Raw genomic sequence first — 25814 nt, 5'->3', positions numbered from 1 at the left:
TTCTCTGGGAGATGTATTTCTTCTCTTCTGGGGCAGGTACCTGGAACTGGAGCATTAACTCTTTAACTCCCGGTGCACTACATGATGTTATGACGTGAAATACTGATAACCAAAAATCATAAAACCATGACATAGTGTTAGTCAGGTTTTCTTTTTCTTTTTTCTTTTTTTTTTCCTTTTTTCTTTTTTTTATTTATTTTTCTTTTTTATTTTTATTTTTTTTATTTTTTTAATTCAAATAATCCAAGACAAAGCTCCAGAGAATCACAGAAGCATAGAATGGTTTGTGCTGGAAGAGACCTCAAGGATCATCAAGTTCCAGCTCCCCTGCTGCATGCAGGGCCACCAACTACCATATCTAATACTAGACAAGGCTGTCCAGGGCCCCATCCAACCTTGCCTTGAACACCTCCAGGGATGGGGTATCCACAGCCTCTCCAGGCAGCCTATTCCTGCACCTCACCACTCTCTCTGTAAATAACTTCCCCCTGATTTCCAACCTAAATCTTCCTTCCTTCAACTTAAAACTTTTTATCCTTGTCCTGCCATTATCTACCCTTGTAAAGAGTCATTTCAGCAGAAAAATCTGTGCTTAGTGACAAACTACAAGAAAATTCCACTTGACCAAGTTTTCTGGCTGTACTGACACCATGTGCCTATGCACACATTTTCTGAAAGAACATTATTTCTTTGAGGTCTTGAATTCTTTTTTCCTAAGCAGCAGAACACTTGGAGAACTCCAGCTAATAGAGAATGCAACAGCACATCTTCTCAGCAGCACTGAAACCAGGAGTGTATTAAGCCTGTACTTTGCTCTTCACAATTGCTTCCCACGGAATATCAAATCGAATTGAAGGTCTCAGCACTTAACTTCACTGTTTAGATAACTAAGGCTGCATCCAGAGTGAAGAACACAGAGTACATCAGAGCCTTCGTGCCCTAGTCATACCCTGTCTTCACACAAGGGTAAGACTGAAGTGTGTGGAAAGACTGACTTACCACTGTACCTGCATTTCCATAGGAAAGAAATCTGCATGTATGAAGCAGGAAGCAGTTGCTTCAAATGAGAAGAAAGGCAATGGGTGAAATATACATAGACTATTCAATGGGACTGCAAATCTTTCTGACAGCTATCTTATTCTGGAACTAAAGACCACAGAAATAACTCCCACACCACAAAAATGGCAGCACATTAAAAAAGGCTCAATCCCATCTTTAAGAAAGTCACTTTTAACATGACTGCTGACAGAAATACATGCCTATTAAAGAGAAAAAAAAGGAAAAAATAATTTTAAGAGAACAAAATTGTCTATTTAGGATTTTCGAGGAAAGAAAAAGGGATAAAAGATACAGCTGAGACTAGCTAGTTCTGTAGAATGTGCTGCTTATTTTATCTCACACAGTTTCAAAATGGTTTTCATTACGAAATATTTAACAGCTTTATTTTTATAATTGCAGACAAATTGTTCCTGGTGTACTGAATACTACTATATATTTTAATTAAGAATACATAAAATCACTGGATAATGGAAATTAACAAGGACTTGTACTTTCGGGTTGTCGCATTTTTAACACCATAAAGTAGTAAAGATAACACAGTTAAAATGCTTATTGGGAAACATTCCTTAAAAAAAATGCAGTTTGGAAAATGTTTCCAATTCCTAAACTGCATTTTAAATGAGCTGATGACATAATATCCACCTTTTGATATTCTTTATTATTGTTAATGCTATGAGAAGTGTCACTAAAATCAGCCAAAACTGCTTGTATGAATGAAAATAAAAATATGCAGTTGGACTAAAGTTTCTGTGTATTTTTATTTCTGGCAAAATATTAAATAGCTCTTATTTTTAAATGTGGTAGTTTTTTCTGCCGGGTTATATCAAAGCTCAATGACAGCAATTAAAACTGGACATATACAAATGAAAATGCAAATTGGAATCAGAACAAATATTTAGATTTTTGAAATCTGTATTTTATTTATTTTATTTATTTATTTTTGTGTGTGTGTGTTGTAAAACAGCATAGTATTTTTAAACTTACTGAAGATCTTTTCAGTTCTGGTAGCTTAGTGGTATGTAATCAGGAAATTCAAGTTGTCGAGACTGAAATATTCTGGGAGGCTAACAGTAAGTATTCAGTAATGCTATATAATTTTTCCATGCCATTATTGTTCTCCAGGGTTGTTTCATTTCTGTAAACTTGCCATCTGAGAAATTAAATGTACAAAGTAGTCTGACTTTTTACGCTGCATGCCCCAAGCAAGAAGTCCAAGAGAAGTCATTCAATTTCATAACTATTTGTATATCTGAACATGTTTTATGTTTCATTTTATAATAAGCTTTTGAGCAAACATATCATGCATTCTTGCTTTTATTCTTATAGTAGAAACTTTGCAGGCAGACTGTCTTCTTTCATCCATTACCTTAGGCGGCAATACATGAAGTTCATCACTGAATCTGAACATAAAGAAAACTACACAAACTCTACACTGTGAAGAGACAGCTGCCAAAATTTCTTTTTTTAACCTTCATGTAGGTCCTTAGACAGGTCAAAAAAATCTCAAAGGGCTTCATAACAGGGAGTGTATTCCTCTCTGTCTGGGCAAATGCAGTCCCATTTTGAGGTGGTTTCACACCAGTAGGTACTTCAGCATTTCCACAGTCTGCTCTCAATCCCTCTCCTCAGGAGAAGATGGGAAGAAAATAGGAGAAAGAAAAATGCTAATGTTTTGAGGCAAGAACAGGGAGATCAGTCACCAGTTACCATCATAGGCAAACATTCAGCTTTGGGAAGATAGATTTAATTTATTGCCAATTACTAATAGACTAGAGCAGTGAGAAGCAAAAGCAAAACACTGACACCCCTGCACATCCATTCTCTTCTACCTCCTCCCCACAAGCAGCACAGGAGAATAATGAAAGAGGGATGCCGTCAGTCCATAATGCTCTGTGTTGCTCCTCCATGATCACTTTCTGACTCTTTTCCATGTGAGGTCTCTCCCACAGGCTGTTATCCATCCTGAACAGATCCTGCATGGGCTTCTCACAGGCTGCATCTCTCCCAGCTCTGCCCTAACACAGCTCTGTACTGTGGGGCCCACCCCTCAGGCACTGCTTCAACATGTGTACCCATGAGCAGCAGCTCTTCCAGCCCTTCTGCCCCATCTACCATAAACTGCTCTCCACTGGCCACAGCTGTGGCCTGAGCTGTTCCTGCAGGGGCTCTCCACGGGCTGTTCCTCCTTTGGGCATCACCTACTGCTGCCCCATGGGCTCCTACAATTTAACTCCCCTGCTACCAAAATCTTTCCATGCAAGTTCAAAAGATGAGTGAACGAAACTGTTTAACTCAGCCAAAATGCTTTATTCAGGAATGTACAGAATTGTTCAGGAACATCCACAACACTTAGTATATAATAGAATTAGAGGGAATCAAAACTAAGCATTCCTTTTTAATGGGTTCTGGTGCAGTCTTCAGATTCCTCAAAATGAAGAAAGATGGCCCAGAGAAATGCTCTGCTACACCAGTCAGGCAGGCCTTTGCCTGTAAATAGGAAGGGTTCATTCTCTTGGTGGTGGTTCTGAGGAGACAGATTATGAAGAAACATGAGATACTACTTAAAATGTCCTGATTATGGAGTCCTTGGGCAAACAACTCTTGTTGGGTCTCACCTGAGGATCTGACCTGATACCTGCAATTTTAAAAAATTTATTATTATTTTTTGAGTCTTCGCTCCACCCAGCATTAAGCATTGTGCCCTAATGGCAAACATAGTCTCTCTTCTCTGGGATTAACTTCTGTCCTTGGAGAGCTGATAATTTAGGAACTTTAAATTAAATTTCTGATTGCTGATACCCACCAAAGTACTTGACTTTGAGAATAGTTTTCTGTTAGCAAACTTGCCAAAATGCTTCAAAGAACCTACAATAAAACACAACAAAGAAGTGCAGCTGAGGAAGTGGATCATCAAGAATGCATTTGCTGCCAGTCACTCCAGTTTTCAATTAAAATACTGAAGTGAGTGTTAGTTAGAAATGAACATTAACTCTGATATCAGTAAAAGTCAGCAAAAGCCTACACATTTTATAGTGTTTCACACTTTTCTTATTAATTTAAATGCAGGGAGGAGTTTTGTGACTATATCATCTTCCTGACCAGTATCTTTCAAATTGATGTTTACAGTCCTCAGAATTCTGTGTATCTTGTCTTTCATTGGCACGAAAAATACATTTTCCCTCTTGAGCAGAAGCTCAAACCTTCAAATCCTAACAAACCCTTTTCTGTCTTTTTGTTAAGCCTGAGATTGCTGCAGTCACATAAGATAGCTAATGCTGAACCAAAAGTCTCAAAAGGTGAAATGGCAGAAGTAAAATGTAATACCAGTTAACTTGGCCAGCTTGCTTCAGGTGCAACCAAGATGAAAATATCAGTTCTCAGGTTATGATGTTTTTTTTTTTTTTTCTTTTTTTCCATGAAGAGATATACTGACATTATTTTAGTCACACACACTCTTGGGTGAAAAGTAAAAAGAGGTGCTGGTAAGAGAGCAAAGGACAGCTTGGCAAAGCAATTCACATTTACAGTGAAAAGGATTTCCTAGAAGCTACTGAATAAAAAGGCAGAATAACAAAATACATACATCTCTTAATACACAAACCTCTAGTGAATGGCTGATATTGCACAGCAAAGGTACAGTTATTATTTTGTTTTTGCTGGATTGTGTTTGGTCATATTTTAACAAGCAGTACCTTGGACCGTTTTCTAATAAACCATCAATTTTTTAAATGTAGAAAAGGAAGCCCTATTTTTTTTTTTTTTTTTTTTTTTTTTTTTTTAGAATATAGAGCAAAGCACTTGTTTTTTTTTGGATTTTTTTTTTCCTTTCCATTTTTATATTTTAATGAAATTAAAGCATCTACAGCAGCTTTAGAGACTTTAATATAGTGCCCCAAAAATAAGCTCTTAAAATATTTTAATTAAAACAATATTTTGAGTAACTGTTCTGCCTAAAAATACCCAGAAGCTTCTAAAATTCCAGGGTAAAGGAAGTAGATATATTTTTTAAATGAAATGCTATGTTGAGAAGTTGAGAAAGATTCATTAAAGAAAAATATACATCCTGAAGTACACTTGCATCGACAACAAAAAAATCAAATCCATATGCAAGCTAATCCTTTGATTCTCATCTACGAGCTATTTGTTTGTAAAATACATGAAACAACTATAGCAGCATTTGGAAGGACCTCACAAGTAACAAGTCTAACTCCTGACTTCACATAGGAATCTGTTCTATTGCCCAGCCTGCTCTTGGCATAGATCTTTGCCTAATACCTAATCTGACCTTCCATACTGTTCCCTTGAGTCCTGTCACTGTCACCAGAGAGCAGAGATCAGAACTGTCCCTCTGCTCCCCTTGTAGGAAGTTGTAGGCTTTCATGAGGTTTCCTCTTATCTTCTTCTGCTCTAGGCTGAACAAACTGAGGGACCTCAGCTGATTCTAAAATGCCTTGACCTCTAGACCCTTCAGTGTCTTTGTTGCTATCCTTCTGATTCTTTCTAATAGTTTTATATCATTCTTGGATTCTAGTGCTCAAAAGTGCACATGGTGCAGAGCAAGACAATCACTTGAGCCCTTGATCAGCTATTAGTGTTGTACTTGAGGTACCCCATGATATGGTTGGCCCTTTTACGACATTTTTGGTGAAATGGTGGAAAACTGCTGGCTTGAGAAAATGAGACAGCTCATCAGTTCCGATAATATCAAGTCCCCATCCCTGTAAGATGATAACAGAATTTGGCCATGAGATCTCCGCACCTCTTCTTATTCCATCTGTTTGGTTCTGTTTAGTTTTTTCTTACAGTCATCATGCCCTTACCAAGACTCTGTATTAGCAAAGCATTTTTGTATGAAGGTGTAAGGTATCTCTGCACAGGCATAACCTCAAGAGCCATCCCTATTCAAGGAGAAATCCTGTTACACAGTCTACTGCCATGCAGAAAATCCCCAGGGATACTTGGGTTACTTACTATTTTGGAAGTAATGGTAACTGACTCATAGTCATAGGTTGTTTTATTTAGATGCTTGCTCAATTGACTCTCAGCTGTTGAACCAGGTGTCTGCTATTCATTCTTTCAGCCCCTCAGTTTGAGACAGATCTGTGGTTGTTGATCTGTTTTAGAGGCAGTGTAATCTTGCTCATTGTATCCCTATGCAAAGTGTGTGCATGTGTGTGGAGAGAAAGCACGTGCAAGATGAAGAATAACAGACATACTAGAGGAAGGAATAAAGAATATCAAGAAAACAATGAGAAAACTACGATAATATGTCAAGAGGTATAACTAAGATAATGTTATTCTGGTAAGAAAGCACTATAGAATGTTAAATGGGCAAGGGAATGATCAAATTGGCTTTTTGAGTTTGATAAAGCTTTGGGTGAACAACAGTTCGTACTTAGGGTGGTACACACAGCAGACTTGGAGCAGTTTCTGGACTGCCTTGGTAGTATAATGTAACTCTCAAGAACAACCCTTTGAGGCAAAAGTATCACTCGATGCCAGTTAATGCTGAAAATCACAGTGAGCACTAGACAACTGACTACTAGTTTTCTATTCTAACTTAAAGGAAACGTTTCACCCTTTTGTGACTTCTCCCTTATTTGCCTTAAGTGTAAGAAAAACATCTTTTAATTGCCACTATTTAAAATTTTACCTCTTTAAGTATACACAACATCATCCAGGTTGACAAATCTTAGCAAGATGCTCTATGCTTCTACTTTAAGAAAGAACCTTGCTAGAGATTAGAGGGAAATCATACATCCCCAAAATAGAAAGAGCAGGGTATCTACTGCTCTAATGATTTGTAACTCCTTCAAAAAATAGCAGATTTTTTTTTCTGCTATTTTACTGAAACTCTAAGCTGATAAGTAAGAGGTAGAAGGAAAATGACTGTGAGCTCTACTGAGCTGTCAGTTGTTTCATGGAATTAATATGGAAATTATGTTAAAGGGGATCTGAAAGCATCAGAGAAGCTGTTTGAAGACATACACAAATAAACAAGAGGGCTTTGTTCTCCGTAAACTGTTTTATTTCCCTGCAATGTTTATGCTCTCAGCAGATGATGTTTGCTTCTTGAAGCTCCAGAAAGTCAAAGGTAAAAAATGCCACATAGAAGTAATATTTCAAGAGGATTTTTAGAAGGTCAATTTTCCTTTCACTTTTCTTTCACAGATGTTCCCTCATTTGTCTGAACTCACTGTGAGCTTTCAGTTTTTACCAGCACAGTCCTGTAATAGCTTTAAGGCTAATATGGAATTAGCTTTAAGAAAACAGACCTAGAAAGTATTAGACCATGCCTATCAAGCACAGTAGAAGATATGGAGTGTGTTTAAATTTGTCTTGAAACCTCTGAAAGTTATTTTCTTTCTGTTGCCCTGTCCTTAATTTCCATTGCCTCAATGCAAAACAGAAGTGTCATTCTCATTCTTCCTTTTCATTTCCATTTAGAACTTGTATGAAGTAAATGTGAGAATGCCTGCATTTCTTGTGAACTCTAAAACAGACAAAGACTATGGGTTACATGTAGTCATGCTATGAGTACAATCTAATTTATCGAATTTTAGTAGTCTAAATAAGCACAAACCTTAAAAAGCAGAGAGGAGCTAAAAAAAAAAAAAAAAGATAAAAGTAGAGTTTTCTAACATATCTTTTAAAATTTCTTTAAAACAGAAGAACCTGTGTCTTCTTTCACCTTTCTTCACTCTTTTAGCACGATCTATGTTAGTGTATTGCTTTCACTAAGAATTAGTACGCAATACAATCATTACTCACTAAACTTCATGTCCGAAAAATTAACACCGAATTCTGTTTGTGCTTATGCAACTGGAGTATCCAAAGTAAAAACTGATCAAGTTTTCAATAGCAGTTTCCTGAACATGGGGTACAGATCTATAAGGAGAAATAGGCTCACCAGTGGAGGTCAGAGGAATGGCTCATAGGTCAGCAATGTATGAGTGTGAAGGGCTTTAGTGAAAACAACATTCTTAGAAGTATCTAATGGTTTATCACAGGATTCTGCGTCAGTTTATTTATTATATTACTGCTCTAATGTTAAAATTTTAAGAGGCAGTTATCTTATCATAGTTGAACACAATCATAGCAGACCCTCAGTTGAACACAATATTCCGTCCACCGAAAAAAATGAAAAAACATGTTTTTGGACTTCTTTGTTACATTTTGCACTGTTTCTATTCTGAAGGAAATACAATTTTCTTAATGATAAAATAGAATTTTTAATATGCTTTGAGAGAATAGTGTTATGTGTGAAGATATGGGTCTCTGCACACAGCCCCAGGCAATGTTAGGGTAGATGGAGAAGTGCTCTACCTGGTATCTGTAATGGTATGCTTATTCCTTCACAATAAGTGGGGATAAAAGAGCATTTTTACTTACTTTTCTAAAGCCAAGAAACAAAAAATTATTTTAATTATCATACTAGAAATTATTTTGACTTTCATCGTGAATTTGTTACTTTCATACCCCAAAGAATTCTTCCTCCTTGCACCTTCCTATCTTTTCTTATGCCAGCATAATATTGATATAACAGCAGTTATATATATAATATTATATAACAGCAGTAAAAAGACAGAAACAGTACAGTAGAAAAACATTTAACTCACATATTTTGAGAGATTTGACTATTTGTTTTTGAAAAAATACTGGATATTATGCTCATTTTCACACTTCAACCTGTCTGAACATTCTCTATGAACTGCTAAGCCTTGTGGACCTGAGGCAGTCCAGGATCCAAGTGGGGAAAGTAATCTCACATATAATAATCCCAGCCTTTTAAGTTCTACTCTCTGCTAAGGTCTTAAGAAGATTTATACAAAGCCAACAAGTTCCCGGTTTGGGTCCTTGGCAGCACACTTGAATTTTAAAGCTGCTCTTTTTTTGGTTTATCAGCTGGGCCGGGAGGGGAAATTGTTACTCACTTTTTAAACTCCTGCTTCTGTATTCCTCTGCCAAAATTATACCCAGTTTTGCAGTTTAGATTCTTGAGAGTCATCAGCCTCACTTTTTCACAAAGTTTAGCCTTGTGTTCTCTCCAGCTAATCCTCTCTCTGTCTTCTTTCACATATCCCTAATGCTCTTAGGAACTCTTCACGCAAATCTTACTAGGAGGCAGAAGTAGCCCATGATGAGGACCCTGTTTTCATATTCATGCTTCTTGCTGAAAGTGACAAACTGACAAGCTAACATTGCACTGACAACTACTACGAATTTTTGAATGTAATTTTCTCTAGCAAAATATCTATTAAAAAAAAAAAAAAAGATTTTAATATAAATGCAATTGAGAACACTTTAAAACAAAAACTGGAAGAAATAGCCATCAAAGGTTAATGCTTTGAGCCACCACCTTGCTCTTTCCTGGTCCTCCAACATAAGATTTAGGCAGTTTATTACAACTGATTTATAATGGAAATGATACTTTTTATCAGTCTTTTTTTTTTTTTTTTTTTTAAACATATTTCCTCTCCTTCACTTGCCTGTCTTTTTTTATCCTTCTCAGCTTACAAAGAAACAACATATCAAACTTCCAACTGGAAGTCACATACACCTAATGGGGACATTAATATGACCTCACATGGTAGCCTGTTTTCACATTATTTGTATATCAATTGATAGCAAAAGATGTTCTAGTTTTTTCAGACCTGTGGGCATCATCTCTGACTCAAGAAACACTGGGTCAAAAAGCAGATCAACAAATTTATTTAAAGGAGTAACCTTTAAAAGGGGATTCTTTCTCCTTTGTTTTACCTAATATATCTGTATCACATCTCTAGGCATAAAAATTCACTGTTGCCACTATTTCTCTACTGGATTTATTTTCATATAAAGTATATTTGAAATATCAAGAGCTGTATTTTGTTTACTGCTTTTTTAAACCTGGACCTCTTCAGTAACTGTTTCCAGAATGGCTCAGGAATCATAGAATTGTAAGAGTTGGAAGGGACCTTTGGAAATCACCTAGTCCAACACTCCTACTAAAGCAGCTTCCCTAGGGTTGGTTGCACAGGATTGTGTCCAGGCGGGTTCTGAATATCTCCACAGATGGAGACTCCACAAACTCTCTGGACAGCCTGTTCTCATGTTCATATTGAACTTCCTGTGTTCTAGTTTGTGCCCATTGTCCTTTGTTCTGCTGCTGGGCATCACCAGGAAAAAAACTGGCCCCATCCATTTGAAACCCACCCTTTAGATATCTGTAAGCATTAACAAGTTATTAACAAGATCCCATCTCATTCTTAGGGCTCTTCAAGCAAGGATTCAAGACTTTTCATGCTGACATTTCTGATAGAGAAAGAGCTCTTAAATGCTTTCACAAAGGCTTGAAACTGAATTGGTCTTGGACAGATACAGAAAACTTCATAATAAAGCACTATTTACCAACACAAGTTACTAGCTAATAAATACTTCTATAGCTAGAGTCTATTATGTCAGAAGCCAAAGCCTTTTTACTCTACTGACCAGGTCCTCTTCACTGCAGAGTTCTGATTTTCAACATTCAGTCTCAGAAGCTACTGAATTCAGATGTAAAATTAATGCTTTAATTGTAAGCTAACCATTACTGCAAAAAATCTCTCAGGTTTCTTTATAAGAAGACAAAAATTCCTTGCCTTCCAGTTATCATCTAAAATATACAAAATCCTAGGTTTATTTTAGTATCCTCAGTGTTTGACACGTTGCCTCAGCATGGAGTTTCTTTCTTCTTAAAGGAGTTGTGATCCAGAAATTTGCCTTTTACCTCAGTGTTTATTCTCCCATAACCTGTCACACTCTGCTCACTTGCAGATACTTTTTCATGTATTATCCTTAGGTTAGGTGCACATTTTTATTTATTTATTTATTTATTCTTGAAGAATATCAGTAGTTTGTCAGTTCTTGAAAAGTAATTGCTTCATTGTCTGTTAACTGAGAAGGATTTTCTAGCTGTCAACATACCAGACTTACTGGGATTGCATGTTGACAATATGCTTTTGAAGTAATAAGTGTTTTCAGTTCTGCATTTTCCCTTTCTCTGCAGGTTGACTTAAACTTCTTTGCACTCTACAAACTCTTTCCAAAGCTCAGTGCTGTCTGTCAAAGCATTTCTGTATTTGAAGAGGCCATGAAACTGAGATAACAGCAGATGTGACAGCCAGATACTGGGAATAGAACCAGGGTACTCACAAGCTAAAAGAAAAATTTCACTGGCTTTTACTAAAGTGTGAAGTTGCATATACAGGATAGTTGTGGAATCACATCCCTCATGAACTGGGCTCAGAAATGAGTAAATAGCACTCAATTTAACAGTTTAAAAACTCATCCCACGTGTTAGATAATCTATTGCTAGCTGGGCATATTGTATGAGTGTGCCACAAGATACCATGCAGTTTATCATCCTGTTGGTCTGCGTGAGCAGACTCAGAACTTCCAAACTTTTACAGCTCTAAAAGTGCTCAGCAATTCAGGATAATTCTTATTTCTTTGTTTAATAAAATGCATATATATTTTTATGTGCACACATATATGTATTTCCATTTCCTCATTAAGAAAAAAGTAGCCATTTTCTTTAAAAGATTCTTTAGTTTACTACTTTTTCCTTCTGCAAAAATCACACCTCTCTAACATACTGCTATCCTGTATTTTTTGGACTCCTCATGAAAGGCTCATATGATTTTCCTGTACTATGTCATGTATCTCAACACTCGCCTCAAATCCACACATAATACAGCAGCATGCTTAAGATGAAGAAGCAGTATTAGTAAGAACTCTTCTCAAGTTATTTGAACACAAACATTAATGCCCAACTATTGCTAGCTATCTGAACACCAGATGAAAAAATTTATACCAGTAAAAATCAAAGACTTATTCTAAAGTTTTAGTGGAATGCTATCAAAGAAATGTGCTTCAGTACTCTGAGATGCTGAAGAAAAAAACACTTTCTATTTTCTGTTGATCTTTCCAAGTTTATCAGACCAAAACATTTTACCATCACATGTACAATACAGATCAAAACACAAATATTAAACCTACAGGACATTTAATGACATTCATAGGCCTACTGGGGTAGTTGACTCTCTCACCTGTATTTCACTTATTTGGAAAAGGAAAGATACTGCATCAACAACAACCCTGACTAAGAATAGGCACCCTATACACATCATGTGGGACATGAGCAGCTACGTTGCACATAGAGTAAAATGAAGTAAAACCATGACTTGAGGTGGTAGGAGTTTACAAATTTCAGGTGTAAAATCCTTTTACATGCTACAAGGGAATTATACCATGCTTTGTTGTATGGTATGCCACAATTCTGTATCTGAGTTCATCTGCATTCCATATGCTTAATACATACCTAAAGCAACTTTCAATTTAATTCTAGTTTAAATAACCAACATAGACTCAGAGAATAGCCCCAAAAAACTGAAAATTTGAGCTGTGGCACACTGGTGAATTGAGATCCACATATGTGATGGCAGACTGTGAGAGGTAAATTACAGAAACAGCGACTGCTGCCATCTCTGAAATTTCTATTTAGTCAACATCAGTGCAGCAGATGATCCATAACAACCTGTCTCTTATCAACAGGAACATCTTGTCTCCAGAAAAAGAATCATTTCTGCTTAGAATTACACAATCTAAAGCAAAAGTCTGCTTGTACCACTTTCAGCATGTCTGATGGCAGAAGCTTAGTCTGTCACATACCTGTTCAAGTGGGAAACCTTGGAAAAACTGTATATTCCCTAGTGTTTTGCACCATGGCAAAGTGATAATTAATAGAAAATTATAGCAATAACAAATCCAATTACAATAACTTAGTACCTTCTCTATGCTACTATTGTGAGTTAGCCCTGCTTAGAAGTTAAGCCCCTCACACAGATGCTTTCTCACTCACCCTGTCCAAATGAAATAGGGGAAAGTTGAAGAGAAAATCCCCAGGCTAAGATAAAAATAGCAAAAGCTGTGTCCAAGCAAAATAAAGCCAGGAATTCACTCAATACTTCTACTGATATGCAGGTGCTCAGCCATTTACAGGAGAGTAGGTCTTATCATGTGTTATAGGTTTTACTTGTGGAGGTCAGCTCTGAATGTTCCCCCTACCTTCTTAATTTTATTGCTGAGCACATCATGTGGTGTGGGATATCCCTTTGACCACTTTAGGTCAGCTGTCCTTTCTGTGTCCCTTCCCAGCTCATTGTTCCCCCCAGCTCCTTGCTGATAGCGCAGTGTGACAGAGTAGTCCTCGACTGTGCAAGAACAGCTAAAATATTATTGTACTCTCACTGCTGCTTCTGACAAAAATCAAAAACACGGTATCATATAAACTACTATGAAGAAAACTAACTCTATCCTATACCTCTGTGGAAAGGATTTTACAATCTGCCAGATGAGAAAGTATACATTAAATATCAATTTTGTTAGGCAAATCCTCATCAAATTGGAACCCCCAATAGGAATTGTTTTGGGGAAAAAAAAAATAAAATAGAAGGAGAGAAAGCATAAACCTCCATACACAGAAAGCAAGAAGTCATTTCCCAGGAGTGAGTAGTATGGTTCAGTAGGAAACCTGACATACCAATAACTTTGCCCATAATGGATAAGAAATAAGGACGGAGAAAAGGAGTCCCTCTCTCTGCAGGCTTATCACTAAGTCACACCAACTCAGGGAAGAATTACTCATCTTTCTCTGTACAGAGAGGGAGACATTTGCCATAGGAGTATGCCTCCATAAACTCCCTGTGAAATAATGCAACTCCACTCATGTTCCTACTTTGTGCATCATAAAAATAAAATAGTCTAGTCCTGAACAGAATACATTCTTTTTTTTCTAAATGTTTGCATGGTCTTTCCAGTGGCTGGAACATTAGCCAGCCTGTGTCAGTTTACAAACACAAGAGATTTCCATCTTACTTCAGAAATCTGCAGGGAATTTACTTTTGTATCATCACTGAGTTATATTTTAAGACAGGACAGGTCTACTCTTAGCAAATTTTCTAACTGGACCTTCTATCTAACTATGTCTTTGTATAGACAAATATCTTATCTGTGCAACGCTTTCTTCTAAGCATCCATTTTTTCCTGAAGAGAATAAGGAACATATTTTCAAACTGAATTTTATTTTAGCACGTGAACACTTTGCTGTTCTTTCTGCAGCCTGATGCATGGCTAAGTAGCAATCACTGGTGGGAATGGCATTGCTGTTCATCACGTTTTGGGAGAGAGCCATCACTCAAGTGCACTTACAAAGGTCCTTTTGGAGTTGATGATGACCTATCTGGTCAGACTTAATGAACCAGATGGAGTGACTGAGCAGGTACCACAGTTCAGAGACCCAGGACTTAACCACATTTAGGGGGGCAAAGAGCACTTGTTAAAGACCCAAGTGGTCGTTTATAGGAAACCATTTCTAGAGAAACATTACAACTTTCCTCTTCTTTAGATGAAGAAAGGATGAACAAACATCTGTCTGGGCAAACATTTGTCATGCAGACAGTCTTGATATCTCACTACAAAATAAATAAATAAATAAAATGTTGGGGTCAAGCATGATTTGGTTTGAAAACACTATTCTGAATACATAAAATTCATCACTACGGCTCTTTGACAGTAAGACAGGTTTTGGATTTGCTCTTGTTTCTTCAGTGCTTCTATCATTAAACACTAAACTTTAGATCTTTGGTTTTTAAAGAAAGATGTACTAATTGGAAAGAAAAAAAAAAATCCACAATCAAGTCAGAAACTATCAGTAATTTACCTCTTTAGCCTTTTATGTTTTAAAAGGAAATTCACTCTTTCATCTTTGGAGGCAAAAATGAAAGTTAATTTCCTACCTGACTAAAATTTGGAGGTTTCATCTTTAATGGCTTATCAAATCATGCTGTAAGCAAAGGTTTAGTGGCAAGCTTAACTAGCCTTTACAAAAGAAATTCTGCCTACAGAGCTACACTTAAAGCATGTGATTGACATTACAAGCTGTTAGTCAAAGGAGAAATACAGTCTTAGCTACCAGCTGCTGTGATAATAGCCTGCATTTGAAAGGCTAGTGGGACAAAAGGACAGGTTTTACTACTTGGCAGGACTTTTTAGTCTCTGGTTTTGGTTATTTCTATCTTTGTGAAAGAAGAGCTAGAGGCCCTCTTCATTGTCACTTTAATTATGGTTGTGCCAACAGAAATCTGCCACTTAGTTGGGATTCTTGAAGATGTCCTTATTCTATGTAGTTTGATTTGTTTCCCTTTAAAACTAAAAAAGAATCAAAAATATTTTGTCAAAAAATGTGAGTGCAGGACTTCAAGTGGGGAAAGGGGTTACACACATGTCCCCTGATATGAATAGGAGGACCTTTATCAATTTCTCTGCCTAGTGGAAACTGCAGAAAAGCTGAAGTTTGGCTAACAGTTTGGGTCAGAAGAGACAGAGCTGGATGTATTCAGAGTCTGCATACTTACTATAGCACAGAGACAGATGGCCAGAATACACTATCCAGGGTAATGATATGCTGTTTCCTCCCTGCTAATTAATTGTGAAGAGAAAGCTTTGCATTCAGCAGCAAATTCATTACACAGCACCTATTTTTTGTTTGTTTTAGGACAAAATATAGAATGTATGAATCTTTTGTGAAAGGAAAATTCTGAAGTAACACAGAAAGTATCTATCATCCATCAGCACTGAACCAGTAATTCTGGACACAAAGGTTTCTTGGCTTTCATGTCTCCATCATCTTTTAGCCTCAATGCATACAGAGTAGGAAGTGTGAGAAATAATGAATTTCAGGGCCTCTGGGGTTCAAAACTGGGCCAAGAAGAAAAAGGAAGGAGTTTCACTTTGGAAATTTGGAGATTTCTATTGATGGCTGATCTTGGAGGATGCTTGAGTACTAGCAAGGCTCCTCAGATAATGGACATGGGTGAGGCCACTGCACTGAAGTGTAGTTGCTCTGGTTAAGAAGAACTGGCTGCTGAGAACAACCTGCAGGAAGCTATTCTAAGTCACAGGAGTTTCACTTTTGATTCAAGGGGAGGCCTCCTTCCTTCATCCCACTTCTTCTCAGTTTTCCATTTGTTTGCCTGAAGTTCCAATGAACATTAGGTTAATTGAAGCCTGGCAAAGGTTTTCCAACATTTCACCACCAAATGCTCCCTCAGTACTTTGAAAATAATTTATCTGTAGGTCAGATGATTTTTAATACTGAACAAACACATGGAGTTTGTCCATATTATGCTTCAAGCTTAGTTCCTACACACAGCACCTATACATTAAGTTAAGCATACAATTCTATTAATTACCAGTATATTAAAACACTTTTTCCTTCATTGTCTTTGCTTATTTGTGAAATGAAATATGACACATCTTTGTATTCTGTTCCTTTCCTAGTGCCACCTTTGTGTGACAGGATGCTACTGGATGTGAAAAAAACAACAATGAAAATGAGTGTAAGCTGCAGCTGATACACTTATTTCTTAATTAGTACACGCTGGACATACATTGCTCAGCTCTCAATTAAATTATTCTCTTCACACTCTACATGACCTTTCTGATTGCAATAAACTCATTTGTTTTAAAATAAGTTCTACAGTACTCTTTTTCTGATATATTGAGTCAGGCATAATTTTTCTTAAAAAAGAATGTATATGTATACACCAAGATATACTCAGTGATGTCATTTTATTACCAGAAACAGTAATGCTATCACACAGCCTGGATTATGTACACATATGTACAGAACTATTCAAGCAAGGTAATATACACCTCTGCTTGTAAACTATCTTAAAAGGTAAAGTTCTTTCTGTGCTTCTTTCTCAATTCTTTTTAAACTTGAAAATCAGGCTTGTTATCAATGAAGCATTTCTGTAGTTTCATATAGCTTCTTTCATACAGCTTCTTTCTTTTCAATAAATATATTTATTTATTTATTGTAAAAAAGAGCCATTCCTTTTCATTAGCAGCCTATGTTTTGCTTTACCATTGGATAGTGCTCTCAGGATACAGGGGACAGTCAACCTCTGAAGCATGTTCATCTCATACACTGTTGTTAACCAGCAAAATTCATTTCAAAGACATGACTCCTATAAGGTTATAAAGGAAACTAAATGAAAAATACATTTCACTCCGTGCAGCAGCAAGGAAGGGTCAGGAGGAAAGGTTTCATCAGTCATTCCACAGGCAAGTATATTTTGCTGAAAAATATTGCTTTATTCCAATCCCCTCAAAAATGCATGTATTTTTTACTTAGAAAACAGGAGATGATCAAGATGATTTAAAGACTCCACATGCATTTCAAAACCAGCTGCCCTTGATTGCTCTATCTTGCATTTCTCTCTGAAATTTTCAGTATAGCCAGCTGCGCTCCTGCATCCTGGAGAAACAAAACAACCTTCTGCTTTGACACTTAGAATGCTTACAGTCTGGGGGAATTGCACTTTTTCAGAGGAAATGGAAAGATTAGTAACATACAAAAATGGAGAAATGTGTTTCCCTTTCACAAATTACAAGAATGTACCAGGTATGAAAAGCAGAGATAGGAAGGTGATAGAAGTTGTGTTATATTATGCAAAGGAGTTTATTTTTCTTTTTTTCATACTTGTTCTTGCTCCAGTAACAAGAGAATCTTCCAGACTAAAGTTTTCTGGGAAACCCCTTCTCTGCTTTTGAAAGGATTATTTTTAGTATGAGAGAACAATTCAGTGGCAAAGAAACCAAAACATACAAACATGCACAGAGTTTTAACTGATACCATATGAAGGAAATTGAAAGAAAAGGTCATTTTGACTGAAATACTTTTATTGTGATTGCTTTTAAAAGCAAGCAAAACACACTTTAATAGTATTTGGAAGGATATTGAAGCAGTGATGGAAGAAAGGATTCACTATGTTCATATTATTGTCAGTTGAAGAACAAAAAACATATTATTAAGACATAAGGTTTTGTGCTCTTTTTGTTGTTGTTATTATTCAGAAATCTTTCTTTGTTTAATATATAGCTTTATATTTACAATGAAAAAAAAAAAATCTACTTTAAATGGCAGATGATACTTTAGATGGTACCAGATATGTTATCCCAGCAGACATTTTTCGGTGTCTTCTTTGAGACTGAAGGGTTAAGAACTGTAAGCTCCAGTCTAGCTTTTCTCTACACTGGTTTTTATTTATTGTTGAGGTCTGCTCATCTGTGACCATACAGGTGTAATTCTGCAAAAGCAAGCTTTCCTCTAAAATCCACTCTTCACTGTTGCACTTCTGTTTGCACCTCAGAGACAGTAACACATGTTGCACAATACTACTGAGACAGAGGGTATCAGTTTGCATATATAAAATTTCTGCCTAACATCAACAGAGTTCATGATAAATCTTTGTTAATGTAACAAATTAGATGCAGCTGAAGATTTTAAGCAGCTTATTGTGTGTGTATAATAACAGAAATGTGACAACTCTGTGTCTGATATCACAGTTTTTATTTGTATCACATCAAGGTTTCTTCTCAAAAGTTGACATCTAATTTCAGCCTGAAAACATGAACACTATTGTGTTCTTAGAACATCTGACAATGCAAGGAGAATGTTACTTTTTAAATTGTTTTCCTTAAATATGCATCAAAAAACAGTATGGAATATCGTATGTTAAAGTGTATATAACTTAATACTTTGGTTTATTATTTTTAAGAACAAAATATTTACACTTAGGCTTACAGTCTTTCTTCCCTACCTCCCAACCCCCCCCTTTTTTTTTTCTCCCCACTTCTCCTCTACATGATTTACTATAGCAGACTAAGGTTAAGGTTAAAAAAATCATCTACATTTTCCTGTTTAATAAGAATATCTCTTTCTTTCTAACGGAGATTCTCCTCCTCATAACATATTCATTTCAGAGAAGAAAATGCTCTCAAGTAGCAAGGAATCCCTTGAAAAAAAAAGCAAGCTGAAAATGATATAAAGTTGAAGTGAGATACAACTGACTCACAGTGCTGGTCCTTGCCATTTTAACAGTGTGTATCCTCCCCAGCAGTGCTACAGAGAGTTTATCTGTGCACGCTGGAAGTCACATGCTTGTAGCATGCGCTCTTTGAGCACTCCCTGGGGAAGATACAACAGAGTCATATTGTAGGGGGATTATTAATCAGAATGCTTCTGACAGAAGTAAGAAGTCACTTTAATTTGAAACCATCAAATAACTAATAACTGAATAATGGCCATCTCATTTAATATTCTTATTCTCCCCAGTATCTACTTACTTAACCCTTTACTCTCTGAGATTCAGCCTGCACACCTGTGTTCCCTCCTAATATGAAGAGCGGCTGATGGAACTAGGATTGCTCAGTCTGGAGAAGAGGATGCTCAGGGGTGACCTTATCACTCTCTACAACCACCTGAAAGGAGGTTGTGGTGAGGTGGAGGTTGGCCTCTTCTTTGTGATACAACAAGAAGGAATGGCCTCAAGATTAACCAGGGAAGGTTCAGGTTGGGTATTAGGAAAAATTCATTTTCTGAAAGAATGTCCAGGCACTGGAATGGGCTGCCCGGGGAGGAGGCTGACTCAGTATTCATGGAGAATTCAAGGAATATTTAGATTTTGTACTCACAAATATGATATAGTGGGGAAACACTGGTGGTTTGGTTGTTGGATTTGATCACTCTGGAGGTCTTTTCCAACCCTGGTGATCCTATGATTCTATAACTTCATGTTTTCCATGAGTCATTTTCATAATGTTCAGCTTTTCCATATTGTCCCTTGCTTGTGAAAAGCATGCAGCTGAGGAACCAGCAGCCCTTAACATTATGGATGTTTCTGCTCACTGGATCTAAGTATGTACATAGTTCTTCCTCACAGGAGAGTCTAATAATAGTTTCCCAGTCTACTCTTTACAAGAAGTATTGAAAGAGCGAGTTGAGGAAAAATACGATTATCTGCTGAACAGCTCTGGAGCTGGCTGTAGGAAATGAAGGCAACAAACATGTATCAGCAGTATTACGAGGGAGAAATAGAGAAGATAGACTGAAACAGTTTGACAAAACTTGTTTTCCTCTTGTTCACCAGACCGCACCAACAAATGCGGTTCAATGATTAAGCTTGAATATTTTTTCTGGGTAAACTATTGCCACTAGAATAGGTGGAAAAAGATATTGCCTGACAAGAAGTTCCATTGTAACAGCTGAAGCACAAAGCAGATAAGATCTCCTTCACAAGAAAAAGTAATAAATCTACATTCATGAAATAGAAATTCACAAAAACAAAACACATAGCATAACATAATTTGAAATGTGAATGTTGGGTCTTGCTGACAATGTTAGTCATGGACTCCATAGCCTTTTGTCACACAGCACACTGATTTTTCCAACACTTCAATCACAATAGTTCTAATATACTGGAAAACACTTCCTCCTTTTTCATTCCTCAGTTTTCTCAATTCATGCTCTTTGTAATTTGTGTGATTTCCATGGTTTTACAGCAAGGAGTAGATATGTGCCACACATCCCAAAATGTGAAGACTGTAGACACTGTTTTCAAAGCAAAAGCTTATACTGTTTAATTATTGGACATATTCTTCTAAAATAGTGAAGGACAGTGCAAGACCACTTGCCTTGTAATCATTTCACTTTTACCTTGTGAACCTTGTTATTTGATTTACTGAATCCCCAAAATTTACCATTTTATTTGAGTGTGAAGCTTTATGGACTGCCATAATTACTACATTCTCAGCATAACTGTGTCCAATTAGTTTCTGAAAATTTATATATACAGATATTTGAAGAGGTAGTTTCAGTGTGCTTGAAGGAAAAGGGATAGCCAGCTTCCTCAATCTGAAGATCTTTGAACAGGTTAATTACTGACATATCTCCTCTGAGCCAAAAGCCAGTAATGAGCTCCCTTACTTACAGGTTTGTATCATATTTTGTGATCTACATAATTCAGTTTTGCCCTGAATACTGAGACCCTTCACACTGAAAAATGTTCACTAAAGAGAGGAGAAGCATTTTTTCTGTCTCACAGTAACAGGGAGTTCAGTGAGATTATCTAAATGAAAAAAAAGCAAAACAACAGTTTTTTTGCTTGTTTTTTTTTTTTTTTTTTTTTTTTTTTTTTCCTAAATTAATGTGCTTCCATCCCTTCCATGAGAAAAGAGAAAGATTAAATCCATCTATAAAAGCTCCACAAAAGGGAGGTGTTCTGTAATAGACACCAAAAGGGTGTAAGCTGCATGCAAAGATATAGTCCCTTCTGTGTCTAACAAGTAAATTATCTAAAAAGAGGGAGGACACTTCCAGCTAATTTAATTCTTAATGAAATTATATCACATAATATCACCTTTTATAAGCATTTGTAACTCTGTTGTTGTCTGTTATTAGTGTTCTGAATAAACTGTGCCACTCAAAATTACATTTAGCCCGACCGAGAAAAGAGAATTATCACTATAACTGGATAGCAGCAAAATACTTGCTGTCCAAGACATCTTCAAAGTGGACACTGGGGTGTGTCCAGTTCTGGTTCCTTAGCATATTTTTCAGAATATTCAAGAGTCACATAGCTAATTCCTTTAGAAGCTGCCCAGGGCAAGAGGAATGATCATTTCACAAGGATCAAGAGGAGAAAGAGAGAGGTCTACCAGCTTCTGTTGATAACCAATAAGGCCCTTTGGCAAGGAGTGAGATGCTGGGGAGCATGTTGGAAGCAACCTTTCTCCATGGATCATCTTCCCATTCTTTTCATGACAAGAACAGCTCTCAAAGTAAAGTCGAGACCGTGATGTTGTTTGATGAGAACTTACAAAAAAAGAATATAACCAATGAATATCAAAACATAGGAAAGTATGTGAAGAATGTATGGTATTCTTGTGGTAGAGAGGACAGGAAAAAGTGTAACAGAAAAGCAAGAGCAACAAATGCCCCTTAATTTTATCAACCAAAAATGTTGAAAGTTCCAACTGCTGCAGTACTGAGTCTATGAAGAGTATGAAGAGATCTACTGCTTAAGTCTCTCTGTATGTACCTATATACCTCAGAGGAGCCTTCTGATCTTGTTATTATATAGCACCTCCAACAAGAGCTCTTCTGTCTTCAAATCATAGTCACTGAACAACTTGAAGCATAAGAAAACTGACTGGAAAAGCAAAATAGATGGAACCTACATTCTTGATTGATTAAATGCTTTTTAAGAGTTGATAGGAAAAGTGTTAAATTCTCACACTTTTGTTGGTTTGGTTTGTTTTTTTGACCTTTATGAATCAGCTACACTATAGTGAAAGGCAGTCTTGTATCATCAGACCAACAATCCGATTAGCTTTATTTACCCAATAGACAGTACAGAATATTTGACAACAGCTGAACTAACACATGCAGAAAACTTTGGCAGATAAAGGGCAAATAATTCATTAACAAAGATGAACGGAAAATTTGTACTACATTTTTGCTGTTGTTTTGTTGCCAAACAACACCAGATGTTCATGACAAAACTGCCTGTGAAATTGAAGATTTTTTTTTTTTTTACTAATTTCATTTTTTTGTGTGTGTAATTCTTTTAATGTGAAAGCTAGGGGGTGAGTCAAAATAAAGAAAATTAAAGTTCAAATGACTCCAAATGGCAGCTTACAAAGAACAAAGAACCAAACAAAATAAAACAACCAAACAAATAAAAAGATATTTCGGCTTTATCACAATATTTGTATAAGTGATACAAATAAGTAAAAATATTTTAAATTCATGAAATGCAGCCAGTAAAAATAATATTGTATTTCTTCTGTGATTCGCTGAACTGTCAAAACTGAAAAGCATTCTTAATCTAGCAAAATCTAGAAGTTTCACAGTATAACACTGCATTATGTCTAGTCTTCAGATACTAACTAGGACCATTTCAGTCATGTCTAAGTACATCTGGACATGCAATTTGGGTAGCTAGAGGGACAGAAGGGAAAGTTTAACCAGTAACTACAAGTATCAAACAGATCTATGTTCTCCTTTTGTAGCTAATGCCCTGAAAGCTGTCAAAAGGAATACAGAAAATGCAGTGCTTCTCTTGAAGAATTAATCTATTGCACATTAAATTTATGTAATTAGCTGAATGTAATTTTATCTGTATGAAAACTGTGAAGGAAACTGGAGAAACACTAAACCAAATGGTTGGTACATTTGAAGTTTCTTGAGGTTTTGCTTATACTGGCATGCTTGAGCACCCCATGGCATGCTGCTGATGTTTAGTACTTTGTCTGGATTGGGTACATGCTGGAACATGCCTGTTCCTGTCTAGGAAGCATTACTGTTCCTTTTATTTTTGTTAGTTACCTTAATGTCATATCTGCACTCATTCTTTGAAGACCTGTGATCTCTCCCTATTTGTGCATGTGTAAACTACTGAGGTGAGTGCTCTGTGATGAAGAATTTATGTTCTCCAAGAAAAAATAATTTCGGGAAACAAATTAAAGTCAGTAATTGTAAATCCCTTTAACAACAATTCTGAATTTTCTAACTTTTTTTAGTGTTTTTTTTTTTTTTTTTTTTTTCATTCAATACAAATGTTAAGTACAACAACATTATCTCAAACAAGCTGTGTTCGAGTGCCTGATTCTATGCACAAAAACCTTAACCGCATATATGGGTGAGAACAACTCCTTCATTTCAAGTCTCTGAGTATTGGATTCTAAGGCAAACATTTGATACCTGTTTAGTCTCAAACTAGGAGACCTGTGGTTTGACCATAAGTCCTTAGTATGTGAAGGTATAACTATCTATAAATGAAGAACTAGATTGCTAACTTTTCACAAGACGTGTCAATGGGACTTCAGAACAGTCTCTACATATTAATTCCAAGAAGGCGCCAATCTCATGATCTCTTGATGCTGTAGAATTGAGAAAGGACTGCTGAACAAAAATCGATAGGAATTCCTTTTTCCCATTACATGCCACGTCTTTCTTTTAGGAAGGGAAATACAGAAATAATCACTTTCACTGAAAATATATATTGATTTAACATCTTCCTCTGTTCAAAATTCCCAGTGTGTCTAATTGGTAGTGGACAGTCCTCTGAAGGACTGTAGTGTCCTCTATGTCCAGTTTAATCTAGGTTACTCCTATTTCATCCCTTAAAATATTTCATACCAACTCCTCGTTGTTGGTTTATTTTCATTTTCTTATTTTCTAACCTGAATAACTTTAGCGAATTTACAGTATAGCTTCAACCAACAGTCTTTTGCACAGGGGTCTGTGGTGAGGCAGATAAGAAGGTAGAGGGACTTCTGAGTTCGCTACTAAAAAAGCAATGCCACATAAGCCAGTGTGCCACTACAGCTCCTCACGTATTCCTCTGTCCCAGTGTGCCATTACTGCCGATGCCAGCAGAAATAGTGAAAAATGTAAAAGTGTACCTTCTCCTGGTAGGAAGAGATCAGACAGAAGGGAGGCAGAGCCATGGCTATAGTTGTCAGCAGCCCATTCAATTACATAGCTTCCTCATCCCAGGTGATTAACAGTTTAACTGACTGGGTCACCTTTTATTTTCCTGTGGTTTGACTACTCCTATGCCTATATTAAAACCCCAACTATCACAAACTCTTAACACTCTTCAGAATTATGTAACATGCAGGTTGGATTTCAATTTTGCTTTTGTCTTGTTTGGTTTTTTTTTTTTCCCCTTGGAAATGAAAAAATGTATTAAAAATACTCCCAAGTAGTCTGTTTCCAACAGGTTGCGTATGTCCATTATACATATGGCCCAAACCGGTTTCTTAATCAGTTGAATTATTTTTGCAGCTTTTTAAAGATAATTTTCAGATAACACCTACAAATTTCAAAGTTTAGGTGCTCTGTCTGTAAAAGCTGTGTAAACACACTCAAGAATGAATGAGAAAATGGTTGCAAGATTATATCCAGAGGGTAGTTGTATTGGTTGTTAATATACAGATGGTAACAAATGTACAGAAGGAATAAGCAAAGGAAAACTCACCAGTGGTGGTGCCTTAGCTGAAGAAGCTGGGGCAGTCCTCACTGGTGAGCGATCTCCAAGAGATGCTGCCTCAGTGGGAGTCAGCCCTTAAATGAGGCTCCACCCCTTCCAGGAGCACAGCTACATCACTCTCACCTGTGCTCCCACAGCTGACCCCATACTTGCTTCAGCTGATTAATCAGAGGTTCAGGCTGTGATTACCAGTCTCCCATACAGTAGTGGTCAATAGCTCAGTGTACAAATGCTGATAAGTGACGAGTGGTGTCCTTCAGGGGTTTGTAGTGCAACTGATGCTCTTTAATACCTTCATCAATAACGTCAACGATGGGATAGAGTGCACCCTCAGAAAGTTTGTAAATGACACCAAGCTGTGTGGTGCAGTTGACATGCTCAAGAGACAGGATGCCATTCCGAGAGACCTGGATAGTCTTCAGCAGTGGGCCAAGGTGAACCTCATGAGGTTCAACAAATCCACGTGCAAGGTGTTACACTTGGGTTACAGCAACTCCCACTAATCATACAAGATGGTTGACAAAAGGATAGGCCACAGCCCTACTGAAAAAGACTTGGGACTACTGATAGATGGCATGCTGGACATGAACCAGCAAAACACTTCGCTGGTTCATAATAAAACCAACCATATCCTGGGCTGTATTAAAAGAAGTGTGGCCAGCAGGGTGAGGTAGGTGGTCCTGTCCCTCTACTCATGGTGAGACTTCACTTGCAGTGCTGTGTCTAGATTTGGAGTTCTCAGAACAGGAGTGTCATGGACCTGTTGGATTGTGTCCAGAGGAGGATCACAAAAATGATCCAAGGGATGGAACACCTCTCCTATGAGGACAG

This window comes from Excalfactoria chinensis, chromosome 1, assembly GCF_039878825.1.
Source record: "Excalfactoria chinensis isolate bCotChi1 chromosome 1, bCotChi1.hap2, whole genome shotgun sequence".
Classification (NCBI taxonomy): domain Eukaryota; kingdom Metazoa; phylum Chordata; class Aves; order Galliformes; family Phasianidae; genus Excalfactoria; species Excalfactoria chinensis.
The sequence above is the reverse complement of the archived record's forward strand: the minus strand, read 5'-3'. Positions refer to the sequence as shown.